Genomic DNA, 27,534 nt, shown 5'->3' with positions numbered 1-27,534 from the left:
CCCCTTTCTGTGCTGCTCCACAGACAGAGGGCCCGCTCCCTCACCCCGCAGACTGATTTTACCCTATGTTAACACCACTGATTTCAGTGGAGCAACTCCTGGCTTGCACTGGGGTAAGCGAGAGGAGAATCAAGTCCGGAAAGATGCCACTCTGCAGAGCCTTCTCCAGCTCCTGACGATCCTCCCACGCCAGGGGAAATCTCATAGGCAACACAGCAAAACTAGTGAGAGCTCAGAGCGATGCCTCAGATGCTGCTTCTCCTTACATGGCCCCTCAGGACCTCAGCTCTGGCTAGCCCCAGGCAGCAGAGACCTGACAGAACACAAAGGCACTCCACAAACAGAGCCCTGTCCTCCATACAGTGTGATGAGCACCTCTCCGTCACACCCTGGTGCAGTGGGGGTGGAAGAAGAGGAGCTGGGCAAAGGAGGAGGAGAGGAAAGGGATGAATTTGTTTTGATTAGATGGGAGGGGGAAAATTAAGCCCTTCTCAGCAAACAATATTATTTGTCACTCATTCAGCTGTTGTGAAAAGTACCGAGTCATCCTAGTTTTCCAATAGGGAGCGTGCTATATAAATGGGTGTAAATTCTGTAGGGAAACTGCACACAGATTTTTATGGCTTGGTGTGTGGCTTATTCTCAGCACCTTTTCCCTCTCCAAATCCTCTATGGGTTTGTTTTGTTTTTTGCAAGCCCAGTGAATGCAGAAGTGCCAAGTGCACAAAAGTCAAAAGAGCTCAAGAATGTCTTGAATGGAGATAATGCTGGCACGCTGGTCTTTGCACAAAATTGTGCATTCAGGCACCAGTAGGCAGCATGGTGCTGCGCATTGTTGCTGAAAGAGCAAGCACCCATTCTGAGTGCATGCCTACATCTCACCTAGGCTCAACAAAGTGCTGGATACACTGACATACCCTGGGGAGAGCCCACTGAAGCTTACATCTTGCCAGCTTCTCTGAGTAGTTATTACAACTCCTGAGGAAGCTCGTAGAAGGAAGGTAATATGGATGGGGAGTGTTCAGCTGTTGTGACCTGCACTGGATGTGCCATGTTTGTCTTTCTTCCACAGGACAGAAGCGACTTTGTCCGTATAAAGTGCAAGCTGGTCTCTATATTGGAAGAGAAGGTTCAAGGTCTGGAGAAACAAGTATCGACCTTGCGGTGCATAAGAGAAACTGAAGATTTCCTGGACAGACGTCAGGGTATGTTTCTACGGACACAAAATTCTGAAGATTCAGAGCAGGCTGCGCAGCAGGGACAGAAGGACGGTGAAGAAATCTGGCAGCATGTGACCTCCAGAAGAAGAAAGGGGAGCGTCCATGTACCAGCAAAACAGATACAGGTAAGCAACCGTTTTCATGTTCTCTCCACAGGTACTTATGAGGATAATGGACTAGATGATACATCTGAGGGAAGGGAGCAGAAGGAGACTCCACCAATTGGAAGGCATGAGATGCAATGTCCTAGGTATGGGGGTTCCACGACCACCGCTCCCAAGAGGAGGAGGCGGGTGGTGGTGGTCAGATACTCTCTCCTCAGCGGGACTGAGTCATTTATCTGCCGCCCCGACCAGGAAAACCGAGAAGTCTGCTGCTTGCTAGTAGCTAGGATTCACGACGTGACGGAGAGAATGCCGAGATTCATCAAGCGCTCAGATCGCTAGCTCTTCCTGCTTCTCTACGTGGGTACCAATGATTCCGTCAAGAATGACCTTGAGTGGATCACTGCAGACTACGTGGCTCTGGGAAAAAGGATAAAGGAGTTTGAGGCGCAAGTGGTGTTCTCGTCCATCCTCCCCATGGAAAGAAAAGGCCTGGGTTGAGACCGTCGAATCATGGAAGTCAACAAATGGCTATGCAGGTGGTGTTGCAGAGAAGGCTTTGGATTCTTTGACCATGGGATAGTGTTCCAAGAAGGAGGAGTGCTAGGCAGAGACAGGCTCCACCGAACGAAGAGAGGGAAGAGCATCTTCGCAATCAGGCTGGCTAACCTAGTGAGGGGGGCTTTAAACTAGGTTCACCGGGGGAAAGAGACTAAAGTCCTGAGGTAAGTGGGGATGTTGGATACCGGGAGGAAGCATGAGCAGGAGAGCGTGAGAGGGGAGGACTCCTGCATCATACTGAGAAAGCAGAACAAACAGCGAGTTATCTCAAGTGCCTACACACAAATGCAAGAAGCCTGGGAAACAAGCAGGGAGAACTGGAAGTTCTGGCACAGTCAAGGAATTATGATGTGATTGGAATAACAGAGACTTGGTGGGAAAACCTCACATGACTGGAGTACTGTCATGGGTGGATATAAACTGTTCAGGAAGGACAGGCAGGGCAGAAAAGGTGGGGGAGTTGCACTGTATGTAAGAGAGCAGTATGACTGCTCAGAGCTGTGGTATGAAACACCAGAAAAACCTGAGAGTCTCTGGATTAAGTTTAGAAGCGTGAGCAACAAAGGGTGAGGTCGTCGTGGGAGTCTGCTATAGACCACCGGATCAAGGGAATGAGGTGGATGAGGTTTTCTTCCGGCAACTAATGGAAGTTACTAGATCGCAGGCCCTGGTTCTCATGGGAGACTTCAACCACCCTGATATCTGCTGGCAGAGCAATACAGTGGTGCACAGACAATCCAGGAAATTTTTGGAAAGTGTAGGGGACAATTTCCTGGTGCAAGTGCTGGAGGAACCAACTAGGGGCAGAGCTCTTCTTGACCTGATCCTCACAAAACAGGGAAGAATTAGTAGGGGAAGGAAAAGTGGATGGGAACCTGGGAGACAGTGACCATGAGATGGTTGAGTTCAGGATCCTAACACAAGGAAGAAAGTAGAGCAGCAGAATATGGACCATGGACTTCAGAAAAGCAGACTCTGATTCCCTCAGGGAACTGTTGGGCAGGAATCCCTGAGAGAATAACATGAGGGGGAAAGGAGTCCAGGAGAGCTGACTGTATTTTAATGCATCCTTATTGAGGTTACAGGAACAAACCATCCCGATGTGTAGAAAGAATAGTAAATATGGCAGGTGACCAGCTTGGCTTAACAGTGAGATCCTTACTGATCTTAAACACAAAAAAGAAGCTTAGAAGAAGTGGAAGGCTGGACAAATGACCAGGGACGACTATAAAAATATTGCTCTGGCATGCAGGAGTGAAATCAGGAAGGCGAAATCACACCTGGAGTTGCAGGTAGCAAGAGATGTTAAGAGTAACAAGAAGGGTTTCTTCAGGTATGTTAGCAACAAGAAGAAAGTCAAGGAAAGTGTGGGCCCCTTACTGAATGAGGGAGGCAACCTACTGACAGAGGATGTGGAAAAAGCTAATGTACTCAATGCCTTTTTTGCCTCGGTCTTCACGAACAAGGTCAGCTCCCAGACTACTGCACTGGGCAGCACAGCATGGGGAGGAGGTGATCAGCCCTCTGTGAAGAAAGAAGTGGTTTGGGATTATTTAGAAAAGCTGGATGAGCACAAACCCATGGGGCCGGATGCGCTGCATCCAATAGTGCTAAAGGAGTTGGCGGATGTGATTGCAGAGCCATTGGCCATTATCTTTGAAAATACATGGCGATCGGAGGAGGTCCCGGACGATTGGAAAAAGGATAATGTGGCGCCCATCTTTAAAAAAGGGAAGGAGGAGGATCCTGGGAAATACAGGCCAGTCAGCCTCACCTCAGTCCCTGGAAAAGTCATGGAGCAGGTCCTCAAGGAGTCAATTCTAAAGCATTTAGAGGAAAGGAAAGTGATCAGGAACAGTCAGCATGGATTCACTAAGGGCAAGTCATGTATGACTAATCTAATTCCCTTCTGTGACAAGATAACTGGCTCTGTGGATGAGGGGAAAGCAGTGGATGTGTTATTCCTGGACTTTAGCAAAGCTTTTTATATGGTCTCCCACAGTATTCTTGCCAGCAAGTTAAAGAAGTATGGGCTGGATGAATGCACTATAAGGTAGATAGAAAGCTGGCTAGATTGTCGGGCTCAACGGGTAGTGATCAATGGCTCAATGTACGGTTCGCAGCCGGTATCAAGTGGAGTGCCCCAAGGGTTGGTCCTTGGGACAGTTTTGTTCAATATCTTCAAAAATGATCTGGAGGATGGTGTGGATTGCACCCTCAGTAAGTTTGCAGATGACACTAAACTGGGAGGAGAGGTAGATACGCTGGAGGGTAGGGATAGGATACAGAGGGCCCTCGACAAATTGGAGGATTGGGCCAAAAGAAATCTGATGAGGTTCAACAAGGACAAGTGCAGAGTTCTGCAGTTAGGGCAGAAGAATGCCATGCACCACTACAGACGAGGACCGAATGGCTAGGCAGCAGTTCTGCGGAAAAGGACTTAGGGGTTACAGTGGATGAGAAGCTGGATATGAGTCAACAGTGTGCCCTTGTTGCCAAGAAGGCCAATGGCATTTTGGGATGTATAAGTAGGGGCATTGCCAGCAGATCGAGGGACGTGATCGTTCCCCTCTATTTGACATTGGTGAGGCCTCATCTGGAGTACTGTGTCCAGTTTTGGGCCCCGCACTACAAGAAGGATGTGGATAAATTGGAGAGAGTCCAGCGAAGGGCAACAAAAATGATTAGGGGACTGGAACACATGACTTATGAGGAGAGGCTGAGGGAACTGGGATTGTTTAGTCCGCAGAAGAATGAGGGGGGAATTGATAGCTGTTTTCAACTATCTGAAACAGGGTTCCAAAGAGGAAGGATCTGGACTGTTCTCAGTGGTAGTAGATGATAGAATGAGGAGTAATGGTCTCAAGTTGCAATGGGGGAGGTTTAGGTTGGATATTAGGAAAAACTTTTTCACTAGGAGGGTGGTGAAACACTGGAATGCGTTACCTAGGGAGGTGGTGGAATCTCCTTCCCTAGAAGTTTTTAAGATCAGGCTTGGAAGAGAAGATCGAAGGTCTGGAGCTACAGATATCAACCCTGCGTTGCATATGAGAATCTGAGGATTTTCTGGATAAAAGTCAGGATATGCTTCTACGGGCACAAAGCTCTAAAGATTTAGAGCAGGTTGCACATCAGAGCCAAGAGGCCAGTGAGGAAGGTTGGCAACATGTGACCTCCAGAAGAAGAAGGGGGAATGTCTGGGTACCAGCAACGCGGACACAGGTAAGTAACCGTTTTCATGTTCTCTCCACAGGTACCATTGCGGAGAGTGGACCAAATGATACATCGGGGGGGAGGAAGCAGAAGGAGATTCCGCTGGTTGGAAGGCATGAGATGCGCTGTCCTGAGGTTAGGGGTTCCACGGCCACCACTCCCAAGAGAAGGAGGCGGGTGGTGGTGGTCGGGGACTCTCTCCTCAGGAGGACTGAGTCATCTATCTGCTGCCCTGACTGGGAAAACAGAAGTCTGCTGCTTGCCAGCTGGCTAAGATTCACAATGTGACGGAGGGACTGCCGAAACTCATCAAGCCCTCGGATCGCTAGCCCTTCCTGCTTCTCCACGTGGGCACCAATGATACTGCCAAGAATGACCTTGAGCGGATCACTGCGGACTACGTGGCTCTGGGAAAAAGGATAAAGGAGTTTGAGGTGCAAGTGGTGTTCTCGTCCATCCTCCCCGTGGAAGGAAAAGGCCGGGGTAGGGACCGTCGAATCGTGGAAATCAACGAATGGCTACGCAGGTGGTGTCGGAGAGAAGGCTTTGGATTCTTTGACTATGGGATGGTGTTCCATGAAGGAGGAGTGCTGGACAGAGACGGGCTCCACCTAACGAAGAGAGGGAAGAGCATCTTTGCGAGCAGGCTGGCTAACCTAGTGAGGAGGGCTTTAAACTAGGTTCACCGGCGGAAGGAGACCATAGCCCTGAGGTAAGTGGGAAAGTGGGATACCGGGAGAAAGCACAGGCAGGAACGTCTGTGAGGGGAGGGCTCCTACCTCATACTGAGAATGAGGGGCGATCAGCAGGTTCTCTCAAGTGCCTATATACAAATGCACAAAGCCTTGGAAACAAGTAGGGAGAACTGGAGGTCCTGGTGATGTCAAGGAATTATGACATGATTGGAATAACAGAGACTTGGTGGGATAACTCACATGACTGGACTACTTGTCATGGATGGTTATAAACTGTTCAGGAAGGACATGCAGGGCAGAAAAGGTGGGGGAGTAGCACTGTATGTAAGGGAGCAGTATGACTGCTCAGAGCTCCGGTATGAAACTGCAGAAAAACCTGAGTGTCTCTGGATTAAGTTTAGAAGCGTGAGCAACAAGGCTGATTCAGTGGTGGGAGTCTGCTATTGACCACCTGACCAGGGGGATGAGGTGGATGAGGCTTTCTTCCGGCAACTTGCAGAAGCTACTAGATCACACGCCCTGGTTCTCATGGGCGACTTTAATCTTCCTGATATCCGCTGGGAGAGCACTACAGCGGTGCATAGACAATCCAGGAAGTTTTTGGAAAGCGTAGGGGACAATTTCCTGGTGCAAGTGCTAGAGGAGCCAACTGGGGGGGAGCTTTTCTTGACCTGCTGCTCACAAACTGGGAAGAATTAATGGGGGAAGCAAAAGTGGTGGGAATCTGGGAGGCAGTGACCATGAGTTGGTTGAGTTCAGGATCCTACACAGGGAAGAAAGGTAAGCAGCAGAATACGGACCCTGGAGTTCAGGAAACAGACTTCAACTCCCTCAGGGAACTGATGGGTAGGATCCCCTTGGGGAATAACATGAAGGGGAAAGGAGTCCAGGAGAGCTGGCTGTATTTCAAGGAATCCCTATTGAGGTTACAGGGACAAACCATCCCGACGTGTTGAAAGAATAGTAAATATGCCAGGCGACCAGTTTGGCTTAACGGTGAAATCCTTGTGGATCTTAAAACATAAAAAAGAAGCTTACAAGAAATGGAAGATTGGACAAATGACCAGGGAAGAGTATAAAAATATTGCTCGGGCATGTAGGAATGAAATCAGGAGGGCCAAATCACACCTGGAGCTGCAGCCAGCAAGAGATGTTAAGAGTAACAAGAAGGGTTTCTTCAGGTATGTTGGCAACAAGAAGAAAGTCAAGGAAAGTGTGGGCCCTTTACTGAATGAGGGAGGCAACCTAGTGACAGAGGATGTGGAAAAAGTTCATGTACTCAATGCTTTTTTTGCCTCTGTCTTCACGAACAAGGTCAGCTCCCAGACTGCTGCGCTGGACAGCACAGCTTGGGGAGTAGGTGGCCAGCCCTCTGTGGAGAAAGAAGTGGTTCGGGACTATTTAGAAAAGCTGGACGTGCACAAGTCCATGGGGCCGGACACATTGCGTCCGAGAGTGCTAAAGGAATTGGCGGATGTGATTGCAGAGCCATTGGCCATTATCTTTGAAAACTCATGGCAAACGGGGGAAGTCCCGGATGACTGGAAAAAGGCTAATGTAGTGCCCATCTTTAAAAAAGGGAAGGAGGAGGATCCTGGGAACTACAGGCCAGTCAGTCTCACCTCAGTCCCTGGAAAAATCATGGAGCAGGTCCTCAAGGAATCAATCCTCAAGCACTTACACAAGAGGAAAGTGATCAGGAACAGTCAGCATGGATTCACTAAGGGAAGGTCATGCCTGACTAATCTAATCGCCTTCTACGATGAGATTACTGGTTCTGTTCATGAAGGGAAAGCAGTGGATGAATTGTTTTTGACTTTAGCAAAGCTTTTGACAGGGTCTCCCACAGTATTCTGGCCAGCAAGTTAAAGAAGTATGGGCTGGATGAATGCACTATAAGGTGGGTAGAAAGCTGGCTAGATTGTCGGGCTCAACGGGTAGTGATCAATGGCTCCATGTCTAGTTGGCAGCCGGTATCAAGTGGAGTGCCCCAAGGGTCGGTCTTGGGGCCGGTTTTGTTCAATATCTTCAAAAATGATCTGGAGGATGGTGTGGATTGCACTCTCAGCAAATTTGCGGATGATACTAAACTGGGAGGAGTGGTAGATACGCTGGAGGGGAGGGATAGGATACAGAGTGACCTAGACAAATTAGAGGATTGGGCCAAAAGAAATCTGATGAGGTTCAATAAGGATAAGTGCAGGGTCCTGCACTTAGGACGGAAGAACCCAATGCACCGCTACAGACTAGGGACCGAATGGCTAGGCAGCAGTTCTGCGGAAAAGGACCTAGGGGTGACAGTGGACGAGAAGCTGGATATGAGTCAACAGTGTGCCCTTGTTGCCAAGAAGGCCAATGGCATTTTGGGATGTATACGTAGGTGCATTGCCAGCATATCGAGGGACGTGATCATTCCCCTCTAGTCGACATTGGTGAGGCCTCATCTGGAGTACTGTGTCCAGTTTTGGGTCCCGCACTACAAGAAGGATGTGGATAAATTGGAAAGAGTCCAGCGAAGGGCAACAAAAATGATTAGGGGTCTGGAACACATGACTTATGAGCAGAGGCTGAGGGAACTGGGATTGTTTAGTCTGCAGAAGAGAAGAATGAGGGTGGATTTGATAGCTGCTTTCAACTACCCGAGAGGTGGTTCCAAAGAGGATGGTTCTAGATTATTCTCAGTGGTAGAAGAGGACAGGACAAGGAGTAATTGTCTCAAGTTGCAGTGGGGGAGGTTTAGGTTGGATATTAGGAAAAACTTTTTCACTAGGAGGGTGGTGAAACAATGGAATGCGTTACCTAGGGAGCTGGTAGAATCTCCTTCCTTAGAGGTTTTTAAGGTCAGGCTTGACAAAGCCCTGGCTGGGATGATTTAGTTGGGGATTGGTCCTGTTTTGAGCATGGGATTGGACTAGATGACCTTCTGAGGTGCCTTCCAACCCTGATATTCTATGATATCTTGGTATTCAACATTTTTTCGCCTTTTCCATTTCGGCCCTCAACTGGATCCTTACTAATCAAAACTATTGTCAGCAGACTGGGTCCAGCAAAGCCAAAACTAAGAAAAATTGAGCTGTAGTCTGTTCTGCCTTCTGCATGATCAACAAAGTCACCAGCTGAGTTCTGCTTCCAGAATCTCTGCTCTCGCTGATTTTGGAAGCAGAAAAGGTATGTTTGATTTTCAGAGGCCAGTTTCAGCTCTCAGCTAAACAAACCTTGCTTTGCTGAAACTCAGCACATTCAATTGTAGAAACTAGCAATACACATGGAACACAAACATGTCCTTTTCACAATCATTTGCCTGACTCTAATCAGATCATTTGGCCTAATGGATAGGGCCTAGCCTGGCAGACCTGAGAGCCTAGCTGCTGACCTACTCTGAGAACATCTCTTTTCTTTCCCACCTTTTGTCTATCTAGACGCCAAGCTCTTTGACATGGACTGTCTCTCACTATTAGAATTCTTTGAGGGGATCAGCTAATATGTGGGCACAGGGGATCTAGTGGATATAGTGTACCTGCACTTTCAGAAATGCTTTGACAAGGCCCCTCACCAAAGGAGGGATGGTCTTCTCATGGATCAGTCACTGGTTAAAAGATAGGAAACAAAAGGTAGGAATAAGTGGTCAGTGTTAACAGTGCAGAGAGGTAAATAGCAGGGTTCCTGTGATGGGGTGCTGGGCAGCAACACCTGAGCCAGCCCTCTGTCACAGCAGGTCCAATTAAGAGAGGTAAATTGGAGCTGGCTAGAGAAACCTGTGCCTGATTGGCAAAGGGGAAACAGCTGTCAGCCTGGGGCTATATACAGGCCCAGAAGAAGATGGTGGGGGGGAGGGAAGAAACCAGAGAGAGGAAGTTCTTCTCTTCTCTTCTGGGTGCAGAGGCTTAGAAGTCCTCAAGGCTGAAAATCCCAAGCTGTATAGGGTGATGGGATTGCACCCTGTAAATATTGCACTGGTGATTGCTGAACCTGAGGGTCTGTGTGTGGTTTTTGGAGCAGAGCAGAGGTAGGACCAAGGGGGGCCCTGCTACACTCTGTTATAGTCCCCAAGGATCTGTGTGGGACCAGGGCTGTTCAACATATTCATAAATGATCTGGAAAAAGGGGTAAACAGTGAGGAGGCAATGTTTGTAGATGATACAAAATTACACAAGATACTTTAAGTCCAAAGCTGACTGCAAAGAGTTAAAAAGGGGTCTTGCAAAACTGGGTGACTGGCAGGGTGGATTTGATTTAAATCATGACTGAAATCACTAGGCAGGAAGACCCAATTTAATCATGGATTTCTACATAAAAGTGCATTCTTGTTCGTTGTTATAACCTTAATACATATGTAGGTTTCATTTTTAGAAGGTACACACTATAAATTTAAGTGATTTATTCGGAAAGCTTTTCAGATCAGTTTTACAGCTATATCAGAAAACTAATGATTGTTTGGTTATTTTATTTACCAAAGGTAATTGAAGCAGATATTTATGAAGTCATTGGGAGGTGAAATCTCCAATTTAACAGGTTAATCATTAATATTTGGAGGATTTTCTTGCCGTGCTGTATTAGGAGGAGATCACCAGACACATTTAAATTGTTTTATTTAACTAAAACAACATTATGTATTCTGGATTTTTCTTCAACAGCAAACACATAATTTAACAAAACAAGCATATGAATTTTTGATTTTAGTTAAATATTCCAAGTTTATCAGGTTGGTTTTTGTTAAAATTGTTTTTAATTAATAGTTAAATGAAATATTTAAAAAAATTAAATAGACCATGTCAGCCAGCTCAACATGAGAAACTTAAAATATTGGCTTCTGCAGCTAACTCAGTCGTCTTCACCTTCGTTTTCCTGTTTGTTCATAATCTGGAAAAGAAAGACAAGCTTTCCTGCTTTTTCAGGTCCCAATCTATTTCTTAATTTGGAATGAATTAGTCCAAAGGAAGAAAATTTCTTTCTACAGGAGAAGCTACTGCTGTTAAAAGTGAGATCATCACTTCAACAGTCTCTGAATCCAAGTGCTTAAGCGACTTCCACCAGTTCACTGGTGTGACTTTTTTTTAAATCATCATCAGCAAATGTATATTTCTTGAATGGTTCTTACTCCCAAACTGGGACTCTTTTACGGCCTGCTGCCATTATAGGTTTTCCCTTCTAGTGAGAGAATGGTTTGGTAGATCTCAAATCAACCACTCAGAAAGACCTTAAGACTTCTGGAATATGCTGCTCGGTTTCACTTTTGTTTCTACTGCCTGTCTCTCCCTTTTCACATTTATCTCCAGACTTCTTCCATCCCCAACAATCTTCTATTCATTGAACTTTTTGAAACTTTGTACTTTCAGAGGGAGGTAAGGGATTGACTCAGTGTACACAAATTTGCAGAGGGACAATAGGGTTGAGGTCTGTTATTTCTCACTTCTCTATTTATTTAAAACATTTTTGCTGTTAATAAGCATGTTATCTCTGGAGTAAAAAATCCACAGTGTGAGAACTGCAAAACTAAGCATCTCTGATGGTATCTTCTAAACTGAGTACTGAGACCCATTGGGTAGATAGAAAGATTAACCTAAATAATCTATACAGAAGCCCCTGGAACCCCAAAAGATTGGATCTCTATCCATGAACTATTGGAACTCATTTATAAAATGTTTCTTAAACATTACATGAATATATTGTCTCATACTATAGAATTAGAATTTATAATCCTTATTCCATAAGACATTATAGGTCAAAGATATTTGATCTTTGGATTTTTGATAAAAAGGTTTTTTCCTCAAAAAGCTATTTAAATTTTAAAAAAAAAATTTTATCCACCGTGGTGACTGGGCAACAAAATGGCAGATGAAATTCAATGTTGATAAATGCAAAGTAATGCACATTGGAAAACATAATCCCAACTATACATATAAAATGATGAGGTCCAAATTAGCTGTTACCACTCAAGAAAGATCTTGGAGTCATCGTGGATAGTTTCCTGAAAACATCCACTCTGTGTAGCAGCAGTCAAAAATTAACAGAATGTTGGGACTCATTAAGGCAAGGATAGATAATAAGGCAGAAAATACCATAATGCTACTGTATAAATCCATGATAGGCCTGCACCTTGAATACCACATGCAGTTCTGGGTGCCCCGTTTCAAGAGAGATATTAGAAGTGGAAAAAGTGCAGAGAAGGGCAACAAAAATGACTAGAGGTATGGAACAATTTCCATATGAGGAGATTACTAAAATGAACAGTCCCTGCCTTTTCAAAGAGACAATTAAGGGAGGATATGATATAGAGGTCTATAAAATCATGAATGGAATGAGAAAGTGAATAAGGAAGTGTTATTTACTCCTTCACATAACACAAGAACCAGGGGTCACTCAATGAAAATAATAGGCATCAGGTTTAAAACAAAAGAAAGTAATGCTTTACACAGCGCACAGTCAACCTGTGGAACTCATTGCCAGGGGATGTTGTGAAGGCCAAAACTAGAACTGGGTTCAAAAAAGAATTAGATATTATCCTTGAACTTATGTCCATCAATGATTATTAGCCAAGATGGTCAGGGACACAGTCTCATTCTTTGGGTGTCCCTAGCCTTTCACTGCCAGAAGCTGGGACTGGATGACAGGGGATGCCATAGGGAATAAATTGCCCTATTCTGTTAATCTCCTCTGAAGCACCTGGCACCAGCCACTGTCAGAAGACTACATGGACCACTGGTCATGACCATTCTTATGTACATACAGTGCCTGGTACAGTGGGGCCCCTGATTCTACTCTTGTAGAAGTGACAGTAATTTTAGGGAAAACAAGTTCCAGAAACAGTCAAGAACACTGCAGATTGATCCTGCAGCTGTTAATCTCAACCCATGCCCTCGACTATGTTGCAGTCTCCTAAGGTATCTCTACACTGCATTGTAAAGCCAGGCTTAGATCAGGTGTGAGACCAGTACTGTCCACACACGAATCTGTCTGACTCAGGTCAGCAAGCACTCAGGGCCCAAGTCCTAGGCTCCACCTAGGAGAGTGGGTCTGAGCCGGAGTCCCACTGTGACTCAGGTCCAAGCCCTGTCATTGAGCAACTCAAGTCACAGCCCCTAGTCAGAAGGGCTGTGTAGTGTAGTATGAGACCCAGGTCCAGCAATCAGAAATCCAGGCTTCCAATGCAGTGTGGACACTCAAGCGCAGGCTTGGAAATACCGAGTTCTCAAGTGCGGGTTCCACAAACCCTGGTTTACAAGCAATGTAGACATCCCCCTAGGGCCCTCCCAATCAGACAGCACCTTTATCATGAAACAAAAAAGCTAATGTACTAAATGCTTTCTTTGCCTCTGTCTTCACGAACAAGGTCAGCTCCCAGACTACTGCACTGGGCAGCACAGCATGGGGTGGAGGTGACCAGCCCTCTGTGGAGAGAGAAGTGCTTCGGGACTATTTAGAAAAGCTGGACGTGCACAAGTCCATGGGGTCGGATGCCTTGCATCTGAGAGTGCTAAAGGAGTTGGCAGCTGTGATTGCAGAGCCATTGGCCATTATCTTTGAAAACTCATGGCAAACGGGGGAAGTCCCGGATGACTGGAAAAAGGCTAATGTAGTGCCCATCTTTAAAAAAGGGAAGGAGGAGGATCCTGGGAACTACAGGCCAGTCAGTCTCACCTCAGTCCCTGGAAAAATCATGGAGCAGGTCCTCAAGGAATCAATCCTCAAGCACTTACACAAGAGGAAAGTGATCAGGAACAGTCAGCATGGATTCACCAAGGGCAAGTCATGCCTGACTAATCTAATTGCCTTCTATGACGAGATAACTGGCTCTGTGGATGAGGGGAAAGCGGTGGACGTGTTGTTCCTTGACTTTAGCAAAGCTTTTCACACGGTCTCCCACAGTATTCTGGCCAGCAAGTTAAAGAAGTATGGGCTGGATGAATGGACTATAAGGTGGACAGAAAGTTGGCTAGATTGTCGGGCTCAACGGGTAGTGATCAATCGCTCCATGTCTAGCTGGCAGCTGGTATCGAGTGGAGTGCCCCAAGGGTCGGTCCTGGGGCCAGTTTTGTTCAATATCTTCAAAAATGATCTGGAGGATGGTGTGGATTGCATCCTCAGCAAGTTTGCAGATGACACTAAACTGGGAGGAGAGGGATAGGATACAGAGGGCCCTAGACAAATTAGAGGATTGGGCCAAAAGAAATCTGATGAGGTTCAACAAGGACAAGTGCAGAGTCCTGCACTTAGGACGGAAGAATCCCATGCACCGCTAGAGACGAGGGACCGAATGGCTCGGCAGCAGTTCTGCAGAAAAGGACCTAGGGGTTACAGCGGACGAGAAGCTGGATATGAGTCAACAGTGTGCCCTTGTTGCCAAGAGGGCCAATGGCATTTGGGGATGTATACGTAGGTGCATTGCCAGCAGATCGAGGGACATGATCGTCCCCCTCTATTCAACACTGGTGAGGCCTCATCTGGAGTACTGTGTCCAGTTTTGGGCCCCACACTACAAGAAGGATGTGGAAACATTGGAAAGAGTCCAGGGGAGGGCAACAAAAATGATTAGGGGACTGGAACACATGAGTTCTGAGGAGAGGCTGAGGGAACTGGGGATGTTTAGTCTACGGAAGAGAAGAATGAGGAGGGGATTTGATAGCTGTTTTCAACTACCTGAAAGGGGGTTCCAAAGAGGATGGCTCTAGACTGCTCTCAGTGGTAGCTGATGAGAGAACAAGGAGTAATGGTTTCAAGTTGCAGTGGGGGAGGTTTAGGTTGGATATTAGGAAACACTTTTTCACTAGGAGGGTGGTGAAACACTGGAATGCGTTACCTAGGGAGGTGGTGGAACCTCCTTCCTTAGAAGTTTTTAAGGACAGGCTTGACAAAGCCCTGGCTGGGATGATTTAGTTGGGGATTGGTCCTGCTTTGAGCAGGGGGTTGGACTAGATGACCTCCTGAGGTCCCTTCCAACCCTGATAGTCTATGATTCTATGAAAGTGTACCAGTGCTGCAGGAAAGATATATTTGTACTGGGGATTCGGGTGACTATCAAATACTGAGATACATGGCTTGAGTCCCCGCTGCCCCTTAACCTGAGCAGTCACTTACTGCCAGCTATTCCAATCTGGTATTGGTGTAACTGACTGCACATGGCAGCAGAGAGCTTTGTCCACAGAGTCTGGGATGCCGTGAGCAGTGCTGTGCAAGCTTCCCCACATCCAGCTCTGCCAAGTCACTCCTGCTATCCTCGTACTGGCCCACACCCAGATCTGCCAGTTCACACCAGCTGGACCAGCGGTTCTTCTCGCGTACAGTGGCAGATTAAGAGACCCCAGCCAATTTGGGGGCCCCTGCAGAAGTGCCGGAACCTGAGTAGAAGTGGCAGGGCTACCAGCCGTGCAGAAAACAATGCCATCCACAGCCTCAGAAACAACTGACACCATAATCAAAAAGGCTGACAAAGGAGGTGCTGTCGTCATCATAAATAGGTCAGAATATGAACAAGAGGCTGCTAGGCAGCTCTCCAACACCACATTCTACAAGCCATTACCCTCTGAGCCGATTGAGGGTTACCAAAAGAAACTACACCATCTATTCAAGAAACTCCCTGAAAAAGCACAAGAACAAATCCGCACAGACACACCCCTAGAACCCCGACCAGGGGTATTACCCAGGATCCATAAACCTGGAAATCCTGGAAGCCCCATCATCTCAGGCATTGGCACCCTGACAGCAGGATTGTCTGGCTATGTAGACTCCCTCCTCAGGCCCTATGCTACCAGCACTCCCAGCTATCTTCAAGACACCACTGACTTCCTGAGGAAACTACAATCCATCGGTGATCTTCCTGAAAACACCATCCTGGCCACTACGGATGTAGAAGCCCTCTACACCAACATTCCACACAAAGATGGACTACAAGCAGTCAGGAACAGTATCCCTGATAATGTCACGGCAAACCTGGTGGCTGAACTTTGTGACTTTATCCTCATCCATAACTATTTCACATTTGGGGACAATGTATACCTTCAAATCAGCGGCACTGCTATGGGTACCAGCATGGCCTCACAATATGCCAACATTTTTATGGCTGACTTACAACAACGCTTCCTCAGCTCTCGTCCCCTAATGCCCCTACCCTACTTGCGCTACACTGATGACATCATCATCTGGACCCATGGAAAAGAAGCCCTTGAGCAATTGCACCATGATTTCAACTATTTCCATCCCACCATCAACCTCAGCCTGGACCAGTCCACACAAGAGATCCACTTCCTGGACACTACAGTGCTAATAAGCAATGGTCACATAACCACCCTACACTGGAAACCTAGTGACCACTAATGCCTACCTACATGCCTCCAGCTTTCATTCAGACCACACCACACGATCCATTGTCTACAGCCAAGCTCTATGATACAACCGCATTTGCTCCAACCCCTCAGACAGAGACAAACACCTACAAGATCTCTATCAAGCATTCTTACAACTACAATACCCACCTGCTGAAGTGAAGAAACAGATTGACAGAGCCAGAAGAGTACCCAGAAGTTACCTACTACAGGGCAGGCCCAACAAAGAAAATAACAGAACGCCACTAGCCATCACCTTCAGCCCCCAACTAAAACCTCTCCAGCGCATCATCAAGGATCTACAACCTATCCTGAAGGAAAACCTATCACTCTCACAGATCTTGGGAGACAGGCCAGTCCTTGCTTACAGACAGCCCCCAAACCTGAAGCAAATACTCACTAGCAACCACACACCACACAACAGAACCACTAACCCAGGAACCTATCCTTGCAACAAAGCCCGTTGCCAACTCTGTCCACATATCTGTTCAGAGGACACCATCATAGGGCCTAATCACATCAGCCATGCCATCAGGGGCTTGTTCACCTGCACATCTACCAATGTGATATATGCCATCATGTGACAGCAATGCCCTTCTGCCATGTACATTGGCCAAACTGGACAGTCTCTACGTAAAAGAATAAATGGACACAAATCAGACATCAGGAACAACAACATTCAAGAACCAGACAGAGAACACTTCAGTCTCTCTGGTCACTCGATTACAGACCTAAAAGTTGGAATTCTTCAACCAAAAACACTTCAAAAACAGACTCCAACGAGAGACTGCTGAATTGGAATTAATTGTGTCCAGTTTGCAAATTAACTTAGGCTTGAATAAAGACTGGGAGTGGATGTGTCATTACACAAAGTAAAACCATTTCCCCATGTTTATTTCCTCCCACGTTCTTGTCAACTGCTGGAAATGGCCAACCTTGATTATCACTACAAAAGGTTGGGTTTTTTTCCCCTCTCCTGCTGGTAATAGCTCACCTTACCATACACACTGTAAAGAGAGAGATCAGGTAACACCCATTGTTTCATCTTCTCTGTGTATATAAATCTCCCCACTGTATTTTCCACTACATGCATCTGATGAAGTGAGCTATAGCTCACAAAAGCTTATGCTCAAATAAATTGGTTAGTCTCTAAGGTGCCACAAGTACTCCTTTTCTTTTTGCGGATACAGACTAACACGGCTGCTACTCTGAAACCTGTAATGCTGCTAAGCCTAGCAGGTTTTCAAACCTATGGAAGGGGGAAAGAGGCATTATTAAATTGCACTGCTAATGGAAGGCCTGGGTTGCACGATTTGAGACCAGAAGGAACTAGATATAGAATAAGACTGGTAAGGGCTCAGCAAAGTGCACCGGCAACAGATCCTCAGCTGAAAGTGGATACGACTCAGTTTTCTCCGCTTCTTTCCCCTTCTTTGCCAGCTCTGGCCAGCCACTGGTGGTTATTGTTATGTCTGCTCCTACACTTCCCATTACCTCTTCTGGATTCCAGAGAACTCCTATAGCTGCCAGTGCTGCAAAGGGCAGAAGTGTCTCTGATCTCTGCTGTTGGTCCCATGATGGCAAGGAGAACTCTGGCACTGCTGTTTTTGCTCTTCACTCCAGCCAGCAAGCTCACCCCTCTGAATGCTCCCACACTCTGGTGCGCATCTGATTAGGAACCTCCAGCCAGAACCCTCGGCTCCTGCACAATGGCTGTGTCTGATCCTGGAGGTCACACGTCCTAGTGCTCTCTTGAGGCTTGAAATTCTCCCTCTAATGCTAGCTCAGTGCCTCTTTTCCTAACGCCCAGCTGCCACACAGCATCCAGTCTATGATACTGATGCTGCACTGCTGATTCCAGCCCACAGCCCTGCAATAGGAGGCTACCAGCGCAACTGTGTTCTGTGTGCTTACTACTGCTGCTACTGCCAGTTGTCGTTCATGGCAGGACAAAAAATGTTCTTGGTCCTGACAGCCCCATTGCTATACACTTGCTGAGCAGGGGTGGATGCTCACGCGTTCCCAGAATACCGGACACACTGATGCTTCCAGGAGTGGTGTGGATCCACCCTGCTCGCATGACCCCACCCCGCTGGTGTGACCTCGAATGCATGGTGCACAGAGGATGCCATTTTGAAGAGCGAGTGCCACTCTCCCCCTCCCCATAGTGCATGCACGGTCACGCCAGCAGAGGCAGGGCAGTGCACTCCTCAAAGTGGCAGCAGACAAAATCACATCCAGTTTTGGGGAGGAAACCACCCAAACAGAGGGCTGCCCAGTTTAAAACTTGCCTACTGCATGCTGCTTTGAGTGGCACTTTGTGCCCGACAATCAGTCCAGCCTGACCCCACTGGCCAGTCCAGCTGTCTGCTCTGTGCACCCACTGGTGACCGCCTTTGCCATCACTCTGAGCGAGCTCTGCCCTGCCCCATTCTCAGTTTACAACAAACTTGGGTGCAGAATGCATGCAGACGCAGCCCAGACTGAGCCCTGCTGTCAAACCCATTACTCCCATCCTGTCTTCTGGCCAAGCGCTCCTGCTGCCCTCCTCGCTGTGCTGGGCAACCGTTTCCTGAACTGCCTGTCCTACAGGCCATACTGCTACAGCATGGGAAAGGAACAGTGTAGCTGTAATTGGTGTGTGCTACTAGATAGTGACAACTGGCGAAAACAGCATGCCAGTGCCCTTTGCCTGACACAGGCTACTGAGGAGAACCTTGCCAGATCTGCCCCAAGACACTGTGTTAAGTAATGTCTGCATTGCTAATAATGGTTCCTCCTGAACTACTCTGGAAAGTGGGTTGAGTCTAGGGTTGATGGGACAAAACTGCTTTCAGTGGGAGAATACATGAGTGAGCCTCACTAGCTCAGTAATGCCAGCTCCCACCAAGGGCTATTGTTCAAAGTCACGGTCAGCAATGAATCACAGAATATTAGGGTTGGAAGGGACCTCAGGAGGTCATCTAGTCCAACCCCCTGCTCAAAGCAGGACCAATCCCCAATTTTTGCCCCAGATCCCTAAATGGCCCCCTCAAGGATTGAATTTACAACCCTGGGTTTAGCAGGCCAATGCTCAAAACATTGAGCTATCCCTCCTCCCCAATGGTTCCATCTACTACTGTAGGCAAGTTTGAGTGTACCCTTATCACCACAGTTCATTTCCCTTATTATTTCCACTAGGAGCTTATCAGGATCTGGCTAGGTTTGTGACCCCACCATGGCTCCAGAGACACCATGACTGCCAGCTCATGCAAATGCACCTATTTCTGCTGCTCCTTTATTCCACCTTCCCCTTTTCTCCTGTTTGGCTGGTTTATTCCCTGTTGTATGTGGTCTGAATCCTAGATTGTGTGCAGTTCCTTGGCTAGGGACAGCCTGTGGGACAGTTGCACAGTGCCTAGAACAGTGGGGCCCTGATCCCTGACTGGAGTTGCAGGGCGCTAAAACCACCACCACCACAATACACTATCTGAGTTAGATTAGTTTTGACTAGTTCCTGAATTTTCTTGAACTGGCAAACATGGATCCAAAAGCTCCCCTAATTTCCCATCTTGAGGTTTATAATCCTCTAGTGAGTTATTTTCCAGCTGAATGGTTTCATCTTTGTCCTAGAGATTGTTTTACAGCCTTGGTTTTACAGCTAAGGCGACAGGGTTACTGAATGGGAATACTGCACAGCAGCTGGCCTGCCTGGGAGGTTAACATCGTCCAACCTCGAGCTGGCTAGAATTTTGTACAGATGGAACTCACTTCCCCAGTCTGAAGCACAGAATCATATTTGCAAATGCAGTTCTTGAGTGCATGGAGAAGCCTAGCTCAGACAGAGAAAAAGTTAACGTAGCCTAGAGAGGAGACACTGGGGTGGAGTGACTGTCTGATCAGCCTCTTATGAGCAGCCCAGAGACATGTGAGCAAAAGTGGGAAGGCCTCTGGGACCAAACAGGGAGAAGATAAACTAGAGGTAGCTAGAGTCAAAGGGTCTCCTGCACTGTTAGTTTGTTTTATTGATCTTGATTAGACATTGAGCACAATAAACTAATCACTGTTTCAATGGGAACTGCAGGTTGTCTGAGACAGTACATGAATAGAATGGTTGTAGTTTTCCACTACCCTCTCTCCAGTTAGCACCTGCTCAAAGGGATTCTGTCTGGATACTGCTACCACATTCTAGCTTAACGCTGAAGACTCACTTCCTTTTCCTTTGTTTTCACTCATTTGCTTGGCAGCACACACTCACTTCGGGCATGATCAGTCAGTGGGAATCTTTCCACTGGCTTCAGAGGGCTTTGCATCATGCCCTTATTGCATTTCTTTTTGGAAGGTGCCTGGAGATTTCCAGACACCATCAAGTGCTATTGACACAGAAGTTGGCTACCCTTACTGCCCACCATGTATCTCTCGTTGTGTAACTCCTTATCACACTGCTCCTTGAGTCATCACCACGGATAGCCCTTTCCCTCTTACTTCCTCTTCATCCTCCCATAGCCTCACAGACGGTGTTCATTTTCTGCCACGTATTTCAGTCTTGAGCTAGTCCATTCAGGCTTCTGGGTGTCATGTTGATGGATTTGGAGTCTGTCTCTGCTGTTCTGCATAATATTCCTCTAGGTCACCCTCTTTCTCTTTCATGTCAAGTGACAATATGGACACCACATGGGAAAATGTGTTGGGGGCATCCTTAAAGCATGTCCATAGTCGCCTCCTTACCATATTTGATGCTTTAGGCTGGTTTGCTCAAGAATGTCTGATGTTGCAAGAAACTCTTTCCAATGGACTCTGAAAGATCTTCTGCAGGCATTTACTTTAGAATGAATTGATCTCATGACTCTGCTCCATAAAGGAGGACAGACATGACGCCAATGTTAAAAAAATTGTATTGGTGACTCAGTGCCAATCATGCTACTATTCCAAATCTTTTCAAGCTCATGCAAGCTGTTTGCTGCTTTTGATATTTGTTGCTTAACATCTAGCACAATTTCACGATAATTATCATCTCCGTCTAGACAGGTAAAATGACTTACTTCTTCCAGGGTTTCTCCTTTTACTCTAATGGTTGCTTTTGGGACATTGACAGCCATATGTTTGGTCTTCCCCTTGTTGCTAAACAAACCAACTTGTTTTGCCGTATCTTCCAAAAGCTGGGTCTTTTCTTCTACTGAATGATGTATTACACTAAGCAAGAACTAAAGGGATACTAGGGAGACTATTAGTCCTCTTACTGTAGGAAAGAAAAAAGGCTACTACCACAATAGCACTGTTCAATCAAGGTACAAGTCATTTTTTACACTAGTACTACTTAGACCTAAAAAATACCACCTCTGAGATACTTATGGAGAGGAAATGAAGGCTGTTCAGAGAGTAACTGATTGATGGGCAAACAGCAGAGAGGCAAACAGAGGGCATTTACCTGGGAGTTCGCCCTGGGAGAGCCCCCTGAGGCTTTCATCTTACACACTTCTCTGAGTAGTAACTGCAACAGCTGAGGAAGCTCTTAGAAGGAAGGTGTAATACGGATGGTGAGAGTGATCAGCTGTTGTGACCTGCACAGGATGTGCCATGTTTATCTTTCTTCCACAGGACAGAAGCGACTTTGTCTGTACAAAGTGCAAGCTGGTCTCCATATTAGAAGAGAAGGTTCGAGGACTGGAGAAACAAGTATCAACCCTGTGTTGCATAAAAGAAAATGAATATTTCCTGGACAGACGTCAGGATATGCTTCTGTGGGCACAACATTCTGAAGAATCAGAGCAGGCTGCGCAGCAGGGACAGAAGGACGGTAAAGAAATCTGGCAGTATGTGACCTCCAGAAGAAGAAAGAGTAGCATCCATGTACCAGCACTACAGATACAGGTGAGCAACCATTTTCATGTTCTCTACACAGGTACTAATGCAGAGCATGGACTAGATGATACATCTGAGGGAAGGAAGCAGAAGGAGACTCCAATTCGAAGGCATGAGATGCCCTGTCCTAGGGGTTCCATGACCACCGCTCCCAAGACAAGGAGGCTGTTGGTGGTGGTCAGGGACTCCCTCCTCAGGGGGACTGAGTCATCTATCTGCCGCCCCAACCGGGAAAACCAAGAAGTCTGCTGCTTACCAGGAGCTAGGATTCACAATGTGATGGAGAGACTGCAGAAACTCATCAAGCCCTCGGATCACGACCCCTTCCTGCTTCTCCACATGGGCACCAATGATACTGCCAAGAATGACCTTGAGCGGATCACTGCAAACTACGTGGCTCTGGGAAGGATAAAGGAGTTTGAGGAGCAAGTGCTGTTCTCGTCCACCCTCCCTGTGGAAGGAAAAGGCCCGGGTAGAGACCTTTGAATCATGGAAGTCAATGAATGGCTATGCAGGTGGTGTCGGAGAGAAGGCTTTGGATTCTTTGACCATGGGATGGTGTTCCAAGAAGGAGGAGAGCTAGGCAGAGACGGGCTCCATTGAACGAAGAGAGGAAAAAGTATCTTCGCAATCAGGCTGGCTAACCTAGTGAGGAAGGCTTTAAACTAGGTTCACCGGAGGAAGGAGACCAAAGCCCTGAGGTAAGTGGGGAAGTGGGATACCGAGAGGAAGCATGAGCAGGAGAGCGAGAGAGGGGAGGACTCCTGCCACATATACTGAGAAAGCAGGACGATCAGGAAGTTATTTTAAGTGCCTATACACAAATGCAAGGACCCTGGGAAACAAGCAGGGAGAACTGTAAGTTCTGGCACAGTCAAAGAATTATGATGTGATTGGAATCACAGAGACTTGGTGGGGAAACCTCATGATTGGAGTACTGTCATGGATGGATATAAACTGTTCAGGAAGGACAGGCAGGGCAGAAAAGGTGGGGGAGTTGCATTGTATGTAAGAGTGCAGTATGACTGCTCAGAGCTCTGGTATGAAATTTCAGAAAAACCTGAGAGTCTCTGGATTAAGTTTAGAAGAGTGAGCAACAAAGGGTGATGTCGTCGTGGGAGTCTGCTATAGACCACCGGATCAGGGATGAGGTGGACGAGGCTTTCTTCAGGCAACCAATGGAAGTTACTAGAGCACAAGCTCTGGTTCTCCTGGGGGACTTCAATCACCCCGATATCTGCTGGGAGAGCAATACAGACAATCCAGGAAGTTTTTGGAAAGTGTAGGGGACAATTTCCTGGTGCAAGTGCTGGAGGAACCAACTAGGGGCAGAACTCTTCTTGACCTGATGCTCACAAACAGGGAAGAATTAGTAGGGGAAGCAAAAGTGGATGGGAACCTGGGAGGCAGTGACCATGAGATGGTCAAGTTCAGAATCCTGACAAAAGGATGAAAGGAGAGCAGCAGAATATGGACCCTGGACTTCAGAAAAGCAGACTTTGACAACCTCAGGGAACTGATGGGCAGGATCCCCTGGGAGAGCAACATGAGGAGAAAAGGAGTTCAGGAGAACTGGCTGTATTTTAAAGCATCCTTATTGAGGTTATAGGAACAAGCCATCCCGATGTGTAGAAAGAATAGTAAATATGGCAGGCAACCAGCTTGGCTTAACAGTGAAATCCTTGCTGATCTTAAGCACAAAAAAGAAGCTTACAAGAAATGGAAGATTGGACAAATGATTAGGGAGGAGTATAAAAATATTGCTCAGGCATGCAGGAGTGAAATCAGGAAGGCCAAATCACACCTGGAGTTGCAACTCGAAGAGATGTTAAGAGTAACAAGAAGGGTTTCTTCAGGTATGCTAGCAACAAGAAGAAAGTCAAGGAAAGTGTGGGCCCCTTACTGAATGAGGGAGGCAACCTTGTGACAGGGGACGTGGAAAAAACTAACGTACTCAATGCTTTTTTTGCCTCTGTCTTCACGAACAATGTCAGCTCCCAGACTACTGCCCTGGGCAGCACAGCATGGGGAGGAGGTGACCAGCCCTCTGTGAAGAAAGAAGTGGTTTGGGATTATTTAGAAAAGCTGGACGAGCACAAGTCCATGGAGTCAGATGCACTGCATCCGAAGGTGCTAAAGTTGGCGGATGTGATTGCAGAGCCATTGGCCATTATCTTTGAAAGCTCATGGTGATTGGGGGAGGTCCCGGATGATTTGAAAAAGGCTAATGTAGTGCCCATCTTTAAAAAAGGGAAGGAGAAGGATCCTGGGAAATACAGGCCAGTCAGCCTCACCTCAGTCCCTGGAAAAATCATGGAGCAGGTCCTCAAGAAATCAATTCTGAAGCTCTTAGAGGAAAGTGATCAGGCTCTGTGGATGAGGGGAAAACAATGGTTGTGTTATTCCTTGACTTTAACAAAGCTTTTGACACTGTCTCCCACAGTATTCTTGCCAGCAAGTTAAAGAAGTATGGGCTGGATGAATAGACTATAAGGTGGATAGAAAGCTGGCTAGATCATCGGGCTCAAGGGGTCGTGATCAATGGCTCCCTGTCTAGCTGGCAGTCAGTATCGAGTGGAGTGCCCCAAGGGTCGGTTCTGGGGCTGGTTTTGTTCAATATCTTCATTAGCGATCTGGAGGATGGCATGGATTGCACCCTCAGCAAGTTTGCAGGTGACACTAAACTGGGAGGAGTGAGGATACAGAGAGACCTAGACAAATTAGAGGATTGGTCCAAAAGAAATCTGAGGTTCAACAAGGACAAGTGCAGAGTCCTGCACTTAGGACGGAAGAATCCCATGCACCGCTACAGACTAGGGACTGAATGGCTAGGCAGCAGTTCTGCAGAAAAGGACCTAGGGGTTACAGTGGACGAGAAGCTGGATATGAGTCAGCAGTGTGCCCTTGTTGCCAAGAAGGTTAACAGCATTTTGGGCTGTATAAGTAGGGGCATTGCCAGCAGATCGAGGGATGTGATCATTCCCCTCTATTCAGCATCGGTGAGGCCTTATCTGGAGTACTGTTTCCAGTTTTGGGCCCCACACTACAACGAGGATGTGGAAAATTGGGCGCCAGGCTTCTTTAACTGGAAATAAACTGGTATGTAGGGGATGATCATGGACAGTGCACAGTTGATGAGTAGGCCTATAAGAAAGGAGGACCTGACAAACATTTGGTAGGGCCACACCCATAAAAAGATATAAACAGCTCAGAATTAAAATTGTATGAACTATCATGGATGGCCCTACAAGATTGATTGAAATCTGAGTGAAAAGCTTCTTTAGGGCTGGGTGACTCAGATACTGCCACTTTTTCCTGACTTTGAACAAATAAATTTCCTGTGCATCACCCCTTTATTTGAAATAATATAAAACATGCATGTGGTCTGTAGAATATCCTACATGTGATATAGAAAACAGTTGATCTCATATCTTATAGAGCAAGAAAGAATTAAAATTACAGTTTAAGTATATTAAAATTCATATTTTAATTCACACGCTGTTAAAGATAAGCTATTACCAGCAGGACAGTGGGGTGGGAGGAGGTATTGTTTCATGATTTCTGTGTGTATATAAAGTCTGCTGCAGTTTCCACGGTAAACATCTGATGAAGTGAGCTGTAGCTCACGAAAGCTCATGCTCAAATAAATTGGTTAGTCTCTAAGGTGCCACAAGTACTCCTTTTCTTTTTGCGAATACAGACTAACACGGCTGTTCCTCTGAAACCTGTCATTTAAAATAGATGCATCAAGTCCTGCAGTCCTTACTTGGTTTTTACCCAGTCCTTACACTAGTCAAAATTCCCATTTGTTTCAAACAAAAATTTGACTGAGTAAGGCCTGGAGAAGACCAGAGGAAGGATATCAAGATTTGGTCCTATGCTAATATGAGAGCTGGCCAGGAAATTTATTTATTTTCCCTGAAAACACTTTTTATTAAAAAAAAGTTTTCACTGAAATATTAAGTTATCAAAAAACCAAGTGCTCAAGTGCTTATCTTTAACCATGTTTCCCTGGTTCAGGCAGGGCGTGATGTATTGCAGTCTGGAGCCCCCAATGAGTGTCCGTTTAGAAAGGATTGGGTGCATCAGAGTTAAAGATGTTGGTTGCTTAAAGGCAGCGGCCATTGGTTTTGTGGGCTCCTGGTGGTGACAGCCAAGTGATTTCTGGTTCAAGGCTGCAGAAACTGGGCCCTGTGCCTTTTTTTGGTCCAACCTCTCCCCCTTACTCCTGATCTCTGTTCCCCTTGTCTGCCTCCCATCTGAAAGCAGAGAGCCAGCATCTGTATGGTGATAAGAGCCACTACTGCCTTCAGCGCTGCACTCACTGAATTATTGATTTGGAAAACAGCACTTATTATGGGCTCCTCCGCTTAGAGCAGAGGTGGGTAAACTACGGCCCGCGGGACCCTCCTGCCTGGCCCCTGAGCTCTTGACCCGGGAGGCTCGCTCCTGGCCCCTCCCCCACAGCCTCAGCTCACTGTGCTGCCAGCACAACGCTCTTGGCAGCAGGGCGGCGGGGTCCTGCTGGGCAGTGCAGCTGCAGAGCCACAGCCTGACCTGGTGCTCTGTGCTGTGCAGTGGCGTAGCTGGCTCCAGCCGGGCGGCGCGGCTGCCTGTCCTGGTGCTCTGGGCAGCGTGGCTGTAGCGCTGCCAGCCACCAGCACTCCAGGCAGCGTGGTAAGGGGGCAGGGAGCAGTTGGATAGAGGGCTGGGGAGTCCAGTAGTAGCTGGTTGGAAAATGGAATTCCCCTCTCAGAGGAAATTCCAGTGTTTCAACATTAATTTTTGTGCTGCTGCTGCTTCTTCTGCACGCTGATAGTGGAACAGTGAAAGCAATGCTGTGACTAAAGTTGGATCTTAAGGTCTCTTGACCAGTCCAGAGCTGACGGGGTAGCTATGTGAATGGCTGTCATACCTCCAGAATGAGCACAGATTGGGCAATTGTCCGTGAGGTGGCCGACAGTTTGCAGTTTTTTTGTGCTGAATCAGCATGAAACATCAAAATACAGTAGCAAACTTTCACATAATGAAAAGCTGGGAAAAAAGTTGATTCAGAATTACTGAAATGACAAATACAGACTTTTTCAATGAAAAGCAAGTGTTTTGTTTCAAAATGTAGATTTTGAACTTTTGTTCAGAATTGACAGTTTGGCTTAAAATGACAAAAGCAAAATTTTCCTGTAGAGCAGACATTTGGAAATGAAAAAAAAATAATTTGTGAATGTTCATTCAAGAAGAAATTTTTCATTGCAATCTTCTGGTACATATTTTCTCTCAGAAAAATTAGGTGAAACCAGACAAACATTTTGGGCAAAATGTATTTTAAAAAAATGGAGGTTTGTTTTTTCAACAAAACTCTGCAAAAAATTAAATTAAAATTGATATTTTTTGCCAAAAATTCTGTTTTGTTTTGTAGAAAAGTGTTGAGCAGCTCTAGTTAATACAGTGAGGGTACAGTAATGTACATTTAACCAAGTACTGAACCACTTCTACCACAGGTACATAGGGTTTGGACAAGGCTACCCTTGTCTTTTGCACTGGTAGATCATGCCTTTTGGAAGTGAAGGGAGGGAAAAAAAGG

At 46.6% G+C, this 27,534-nt stretch overlaps 1 protein-coding gene across 15 annotated transcripts in view; it reads right to left on the bottom strand.

Moving 5' to 3' along the window:
• Positions 1–27,534, bottom strand: part of KIF1A (kinesin family member 1A) — a 222,334-nt gene that overhangs the window by 184,884 nt on the left and 9,916 nt on the right. The window lies entirely within an intron of this gene.

The sequence above is a fragment of the Lepidochelys kempii genome, chromosome 9 (assembly GCF_965140265.1).
Source record: "Lepidochelys kempii isolate rLepKem1 chromosome 9, rLepKem1.hap2, whole genome shotgun sequence".
Lineage (NCBI taxonomy): Eukaryota > Metazoa > Chordata > Testudines > Cheloniidae > Lepidochelys > Lepidochelys kempii.
This window is presented reverse-complemented; position numbering and strand designations above follow the sequence as displayed.